The sequence below is a fragment of the Epinephelus lanceolatus genome, chromosome 18 (genome assembly GCF_041903045.1).
Source record: "Epinephelus lanceolatus isolate andai-2023 chromosome 18, ASM4190304v1, whole genome shotgun sequence".
In the NCBI taxonomy this organism is placed as follows: domain Eukaryota; kingdom Metazoa; phylum Chordata; class Actinopteri; order Perciformes; family Serranidae; genus Epinephelus; species Epinephelus lanceolatus.
Window position 1 is genome coordinate 6,659,931 of NC_135751.1, and position 9,048 is coordinate 6,668,978.

The window sequence follows — 9,048 nt, forward strand, 5'->3', positions numbered from 1 at the left end:
TATAATCACCTGAAAATAAAAATTGTTGTGATTTTGTTACCTAAGAGTGAGACATTTATAGGGAGTGGGTCCTCGTCCATGGAGATCACCATGTTGTAGATAGGGCCATTCGCAACCACCACTGTTTGCAACCCCTCCGCAACAAGCTTATTAGCTTTGGAAAAACACAGATTTTTAACGTGAAACTGCTATATTAAGTGTTATTACTGGTTTAAATCACTGGGTCCATTTGTTTTGGAGAGAGAGAGACCTCTGTGGGAAAGCTCGGTAAAAACCTAAACAATGAACACTGAAGGAATTCTAACCAGGAGTTTAAAGTTGGCACACAGGAAAAGTTTAAGCTGGTTGCAATCTGCAATCCTCACTGCTAGTTGCCACTAAATCTTACACACTACTCCTGTAACAGTAGAGTGCTGCATTTTTTTGGCAAGATGAAACACAGATAAAAGTCAAGAGAAAAACTAGGCTAAGTCCCCGGTGAAAAAGGCTTTCACTGGACGAATGCTTTTAAAGCTAAAACCTGAGGGATTACACATCAGCAGTAGGTTTTGTAGAGTAACCACAGGAGTCCTGTCACTCTCAGCAGGAGTCCATGTTGTCTTGTTAACATTGATAGAGGAGTTGAACAGATGGCAGGACTGTTGTTCTTGGAGGGGGGTGCTTCGTCTCATGGTAATCAAGTGTGATGTGGCAAGCTGAAGATGTCAAGGGATTCAGTATGACTGCAGGTGTGATGCACTGTAACTGCAGAGGGAGGTAGTGTTCCTGCCTTCTTTGGCTTGATATCCTGTCTGTCTACCCTTTTGTAATTGGTTCCTATTTTGACTGGCTGCCTGTAACCACGCCCTGCTCTGATCAACTTTGTCGTAAATAAACTCATATGTATTCCCATGAAGGAGTCATAAAGTAATCACAAAGTAGTTACACCATGCATGGTGCCACTTGGAGCAGGTACATTATTTAATTATTTCTTTAGAAGTTTTGTTTGTTGCTTTTTACATGTCTAATTCTTTATAGCCAATGGGTGAACAGGATGTGACCTAACTAAAAAATGGGAACTTTCCCTGACTTTCTCAGATGGCTTTAACAGCCTGTACGTGGACTGACTTCTGCAACATTACCGTTTGCGAAGAAATGGAGTCCACTTACGTTAACACAATGGACACCCACCAGTGACAGTGCCAGCACCAGTTTGCATTGGTGGCCCAGTGGAAACGGACCTTCACTTGGCGTTCTGTAGCAACTTTCTTTCAGCCAGAGTGAGACCTGAGTCCTTACATCAACTAACTTTCTGTTGCAAGAGTAACACAGGTTAGACTCAGCACTGCCACTGGCCACCAGCCTGCCGTGAAACCCAGGTTTGGGGTTTGCGCTGGCTGAATTTAGGTGCTGCAGTAGCTAAGGTCTATGCTGCTGTGCTGCTGAGCTGTGCAACCTAGTTAACTCTTGCCTCATTTATGGTCTGATATATGGTTAATCCATATATGATAACTTCAGTGCCCCCCAGAGCTGAAAAAAATCCTAATCTTAGAGGAAACACTGACCTGTGATATTGTGGTTTCAGCTGTCTAATGTTATCTAACATTAACTTACTTGCTAATGTGAACAAATTGCCAGCTGTTACTGCTGATACCTATACTTTTACTGAAACTTGCAGCCTTGTACACAACATCACTTTTAAGTTGATATCATGATCTTAACACACTTGCCTCCTTACACATCCAGTAGACACAGAGCCACGTTAGCATCCATTTTGAGAGGTCTTTCTGTAAGACCAATATTCAACCTCCCATTAACTCTGTTTTCAACTTACTCCCAGCTCTTGACTGCTGAATGCTCCACAGTGTTCACCCAATAGTCCCTAACTGTACTGTTTGATGCTGGACAGGTAGTGTACAGTGGCTTTATCAGAGCTTTGTCACTGATAACAGCTGCCTGAAAAGAGCTCCACAGAGCTGAGGGAAAGTGCAGAGTTGGGTGATAATTCTCTGTAGTTTTGTCACTAACACCATCAACACCAAAGATAATGTGGCAGGTAATCCTGAATGTCACAGGCTGCAAAAGCAAGAGGGCCCCATTATGCGTGAGGCCACCTTGCCAGATGAATTTAACACCTGTTAAGCTTTGATTTCTTCAATAAAGAGTCAGCTGCAAAGTCTGTCCTGTAGGACCGACTACTGTCAGTATCCACAGTGGATGTAAGAAAAAACTTGATGAGAGTACATGGCCAAGGATGTTATCAGGAACCAGCAGCTTTACTCACATTCACTAAGAACGTGCCAGCCAGCTAGTTGATGTCATTGCTGACATTTTATATATCACTGTCATGGCAGAGTGTACCACCCATAGATGGGGCATTCTACCGATTGTGTGCAAAGTGCTGTCCCTTAACAAAAAAAACAACAAAAATAATAAAATTGAGTATTCAGACATAGATATTTACAAAGACATATATGGGCCAAATTTTGACAACCCACATTTTTTCCAGAAAATATTTGCTCTAATTCCAGATATGCCCCAGTCTAGTTTAATAATCGGGGGTGACCTGAATTGTGTGTTAGACCAATACTTGGATAGGTCCTCATATAGACGAGTGAACACATCGAAATCTAGCGAATTACTGAACACCTACATAAAGAACACACATATTCATGATGTATGGAGGACCACTAATCCAGCTGGAAGAGAATATTCATTCTATTCCAGCGTACATAAAGTGTACTCAAGAATTGATTATTTTTTAGCCGATTCCAACCTTATGCCATACATTCATTATCCAAAATATCACAACATAATCATTTCATATCACTGCCTTCTTACACTTTCAGTGGCTTTGGAGGGGATAGGTAGAGGTCAGACAAGCTGGAGGCTCAACCCTCAAATGCTTACAGACTCTAAATTCTGTGAATACTTGAAACCTCAAATAGAATTTTTTTTTCGAAACAAACGACACACCTGGGATTTCTCCAGCACTGCTCTGGGAAACCTTTAAAGCCTTTCTCAGAGGCTGCGTTATTTCATTTCAGGCTGCTCAAAATAAGAGAAGAAGGGCAGAACAGGTTGAACAAGAAAAACAAATAAAACAATTAGATGCAGAAAATGCAGCCCACCCTTCAATAGAAAAACATAACAAAATCTCGGCGCTTAAATACAGACTAAATCAGATACTTTCACTCAAAATCAGCAGAGCTTTTCAATACACGAAACAAAGCCAATTTGAATTTGGTGATAAATCCCAAAAATTATTAGCAAGACAACTCCGTAAATTAGAAAATGATCGCGCCATCCACAAAATCAGGTCTGATAAGGGAGACTTACTCGCATTGCCTAAAGACATTAATGAAAGATTCAAACAGTTTTATCAAAAACTATACTCATCTCAGTCAACAGTGGCTCCAGGCTCAATGCAGTCCTTCTTGGACTCGGGCAATCTTCCAACACTTAGCGAGAAGTAACTAAAAGAGTAGAGTTAGGCTCAGAAATAACGTTAAGGGACGTCTCAGAATCTATTAAAACTCTAAAAACTGGAAAAACTCCTGGCCCTGATGGGTTAGGTAATGAACTATATAAAAAGTATAACAATTTGATTTCCCCTCAGCTAAAAGCTGTGTTTACACAGTCATTTGAAGAGCAGTCCTTACCTCCTACTGTTGAAGAGTCAACTATCACTCTAATTCACAAAAAAGATAAAGACCCGGAGGAAGCGGGTTCCTACAGGGCAATTGCTCTTCTGAACACAGACCAAAAAATTCTTGCCAAAATTCTAGCTCGCAGACTCAGCATAGTTGTTAGCAAACTAATACACCTGGACCAAACAGGGTTTTTACCCAAACGACACTCATTCTCCAACCTGAGGTGCCTTTTCAATATAATTTATACACACAGAACACCCAAAGAACCCCTTGCAATCATTGCGCTGGATGCAGAAAAGGCGTTCGATCAGGTTGAATGGCCCTATCTCTTTTTCCAATTAGGTGTAAACTTCATTTCGTGGTTAAAGCTTCTGTATGCTAATCCAAGTGCCAGAATATTAACCAACCAAACGTTATCACAAAAATTTCACCTGTTCAGAGGGAATAGACAAGGGTGCGTCCTCTCTCTGATACTATTTGCGTTAGCCATAGAGCCACTCGCAGAGAGTATCAGGTCCCATTCAGGTATACATGGCTATAATACCAAAACCACCACAAATAAAATGTCCCTTTACTCGGATGACGTCTTAGTGTACATCACGAAGCCCCAAATTAGTGTCCCAAACCTACTTTCCACAATAGACCAATTCGGCACATTCTCCGGCTATAGAATTAATTGGAGCAAAAGAGAAATTATGCCAATTAACATTCAGGATATCACCCCACTCCGATAGTTCTCTTTTAGAATAGTAACAGACAAACTTAAATACCTAGGAGTATATATTACTAAGAAACACTCTCTTCTATTTGAAGCAAATTACCCTCCTTTAATTGCTAAACTTACATCCAGGATCCAATTTTGGAAAACGCTGCCCATTTCACTCCTCGGCAGAATAAATGCTATAAAAATGATCTTTCTCCCACAACTGCTTTACTTGTTTCAGACAGCACCAACATATCTACCGAAATAATTTTTTAAGAAACTCGACTCCATGGTCACCAACTTTATTTGGGACTTTAAGACACATAGAATACATAAACGACATTTATGTAAATCCAAAGAAAGCGGAGGACTATCTCTACCCAATTTCTCCCATTACTATTGGGCAGTGATTATCAAAACTACAATTTTGTGGTTGGATGACTCCCCTCATCAAGCTGACTGGCTAAAGATGGAGAAGGAGGACTGTTCACCCTTTAATATTGGTGCAATAATATTATCACCTACACCTCTGAATAAATCAATATACAACTACAATCCTTTAATACAGGATGCCATCCGCACCTGGAAACAGATAAGAACTGGGATCAAATTGAGAAATGTATCCTTTCTTCTTCCAATTGCAAACAACCCGACTTTCAAAGCTTCTACCTTGGACGCTGCTTTTACCCAATGGGAAAGACTGGGAATTAAAAATGTGGGAGATCTGTATGTAAATGCAATATTTGCCTCCTTCCAGGAATTGCGTGAGAAATACAATCTGAATGCTAATATTTTTTTCAGATTTCTCCAGGTCAGGGACTATGTAAAATCACACATGCAGGGCTACGCCTCTGCTCGTCCAGATGTACTGGATGATTGTTTGGCAAAACAGGCAGACTCAGAGAAGCTGATATCTTACATCTATGATGTGTTACAACATTTAAACGTACCTTCATGCAAAATTTATAAATGCTCATGGGAGGAGGAGTTGGGCCTTCAGATTTCTCAAGACAGATGGGACAAGAGTCTACAGTATATTCATTCCTGTTCAATAAGTGCCAGGCATCGCTTAATACAGTTTAAAGGGATAGTGCACCCAAAAATGAAAATTCAGCCATTATCTGCTCACCCATATGCCGACGGAGGCCCTGGTGAAGTTTTAGAGTGCTCACAAGTGTGCTGCAGCCGCGACATAAAAAGTTGTTTTGAAAAACGTCATATGAACTCTGTTTTTAGCCTCACTGTAGCCTGTAGCTCTGACTGCTTCTCTGTGCTCCGCGGTCACGTGTGCATGCCTGCGCAAGACCAGCGAAAGCATGAGCTTTGTTCACCCGTGTTTACATCACATGACACGTGCACCACAGGGAGAGACAACGTAACCACAGAGCTAAGAGATAATTTGCACTACGGTCTTTTAGCAAAGGACAGCCCAACATGTCTGAAGACTTTGAAACTGAGGAGGAACAGCATTTCTTTGTTGAGCCGTATTTGTTTGAGCCCAAGTATACGCACGGAACTCAGGCTACTGGATGAAGCAGCCGCTGCAGCTCATGAGCCTAACCCTCAGCCAGCCGCAGAAAACCGGAGTCGAGCACTGGAAACCTGGTGGCGTAGTTGTTTCAAATGCAAAGCAATGCCATCGGATGAGGAAAGTCTTTGCTGCTCAGACTGGGAATTGGCGATGCCTGCACTTGAGAATCTGGACATCAGTACTGACGAGACTGCTGCTCTTCAGAGATCACTGATCACCCTGAGTGCGCACATGTTAACGCGGAGCACAGAGAAGCAGTCAGAGCTACAGGCTACAGTGAGGCTAAAAGCAGAGTTCATATGACGTTTCTCGAAACAACTTTTTATGTCGCGGCTGCAGCACACTTGGATCACTAGGGATGGGCAGTATGGAGATACTCTGTGGATTCAATTTTGTGTTCTTGGACATTAGTCTGGGGTGCGGTCTACCATTAGGTATGCTAGCCGCTCCCCCCGCCGATCTCCGCAAGGGATGTGAGGACTCTAAAACTTCACCAGGGCCTCCGACTGCATATGGGTGAGTAGATAATGGCTGAATTTTCATTTTTGGTTGCACTATCCCTTTAAAGTGCTGCACAGGTTATATTATTCCATATCTAAACTCAGCAAAATATTCCCCAATACCTCTCCCATTTGTGACAAATGTAAGCTCCAAGATGCCACTTTAACCCATAACTTTGTACTCTGTCCTAAGATAGAAAACTTCTGGACTCAAATATTTAACATCTTTTCTGCTACCCTGAATGTATCCTTGGAGCCAGACCCTGAAATGATTGTCTTGGGAATATCAGAGACTTCCCAGAGATTAAGCACCTCTCAACAGCACTTTGTCTCATATGGGTTAATAACAGCCAAAAAACTTATACTTAAATTTTGGAAGAATACCGAAGCCCCTACAGTGAAGCTATGGATCATGGAATTAACTGACACACTCCACATAGAACAAATCAGATATGTTTTGAATGACAGACTGAAGCATTTCATGAAGATTTGGTCACCATTTATTTCTTTTCTTGAAAAATATTCAACATAAACTTGAGAATTACAAGTAGTGCTGGGGACGTGGGAGGGGTGGGCTGATGGGTGGGGCGGGGTTTTATTTTCTGGGGAGGGGGCTTTTCCTCTCTCTCCCTCTTATTATTTTTTTTTTCTTTGGATCTGTATTGATGTTTTGTATGTTATTTGATGTTGTAAAATCTGAAGCCATTTGAATGCATACTTTGAATAGCTGTACTATATGTACTAATGCTTCAATAAAAATACTTGAAATGATATTTACAAAGACTATGTTATGACCTATTTAAACCCAGGACATTAAATGAAAAAGTGATAAGCTAAATATATACAAAATCATCATTTATAGGGTACTTTCTATTGGGAAGTAGCTGTCCCCAACCCTGACCTCTAAAATTCAATTCATATAAATAACACTTAAAACATTTTTCAGATTTTTTTCAAAAGTGTAATTTAAAACATCTTTGTGATTAAGTTTAAACAGAAGTTGAAAGATTTAGATGTATTATGAGATTAATTTTTTAAATTAAGAAACTATGCTAAAAAAAATAGTGTCCCTTGTTTTGATGTCACTACCGAAACACAAGAGTTTTAATGCACTGGTTGAGTCTGGATTTTAGCCACACCCCTGAGTTTCTGAGAAGGGGGGTAGTACTGCACCCCCCCCTCCCAGATGGCTGCATGGTAAGTTGCTGACTCCCATCATTTTTCAAATAAATGTCTTCCAAAGTCTGAAAATCAGTGTGTAACTTTTAAAATTGTCACTACCCAACATGTTCTCTTCAATTATGTAAAAATTTGGGAGGGTTATGCAAAATATTATGTTTTTCTATGTGAACAACTCTTCAAACATGTGCTTGTTAGCCATGTGACTGCTAGCATTCTTTAGTTATCCTGAAAAATAGCTAGGATTGTTACTACCGAAACAGTCACTACCGAAACCTATGGTAAAGTTTCGGTAGTGACATGATCATTTCGGTAGTGACAAAATGGAATGGTCAGTAGTTAAACCCCATAATTTTGTGGTCTAAAGTCTTGCTCTTCTCTGCTCTGCTCTACTGTGCTCTACTCTACCCTGGTCTACTCTACTCTGCTTTACTCTATACTCTACTCTTCTCTACTCTACTCTGCTTTACTCTATTCTGCTCTACTTTACTCTATTCTGCTCTACTCTGTTCTACTTTGCTCTACTCTGCTCTACTCTACTCTGCTCTACTCTGCTCAACTATACTCTGTTATACTCTATCATCTGCTATACTCTGCTCTACTCTATTCTGCTCTGCTCTGATCTACTCTACTATGCTCTACTCTACTATGCTCTGCTCTACTATACTCTATACCCTGCTTTACTCTACTCTACTCTACTCTACTCTGGTCTACTCTATAATCTACTCTTTACTCTGCTCTACTCTACTCTGCTCTACTTTGTTCTACTCTGCTCTGCTCTACTCTGCTCAACTATACTTTGTCCTACTCTATAAATTCCTCTACTCTGCTCTACTCTATTCTGCTCTGCTCTGATCAACTCTACTATACTCTACTCTACTATGCTCTGCTCTGCTATACTCTATACCAGGGGTCTGCAACCTTTGCCATTAAAAGAGCCATTTTTGACCAAAAATAATTTGAAAAATCTGTGTGGAGCCACAAAACATGTTTGAGCCTTATAATCAGGGTAAATAGCCTATTAAGTCTAAATTAGCGTATACTTATGGTCTAAATAAGCATTTGTTAAAATGTTTTACCACAAGGTGGACACCGTGCAGGTACTTCAATTTTGCAGAGCTGGCAGTGAGAGCAAACAAATCTGTCCATGCACTACTACATTCTCTATTTTATTCAATTTACTTTTTTGGATTTGGCATCCATAGCTAACCAGCCACTGCTATCGAGGTTCAGCAACATTTGGATTCATAGAATGAATTTCCATAGACTTCTTTTTTCAAAGGCTCAAGGAGCCACTGGACAGGGGCTAAAGAGCCACATGTGGCTCCGGAGCCACAGGTTGCCTACCCCTGCTCTATACCCTGCTTTACTCTGCTCTACTCTACTCTACTCTGGTCTACTCTATAATCTACTCTTCTCTACTCTGCTCTACTCTACTCTGCTCTACTTTGTTCTACTCTGCTCTGCTCTACTCTACTATACTCTGCTCTATTCTACTCTACT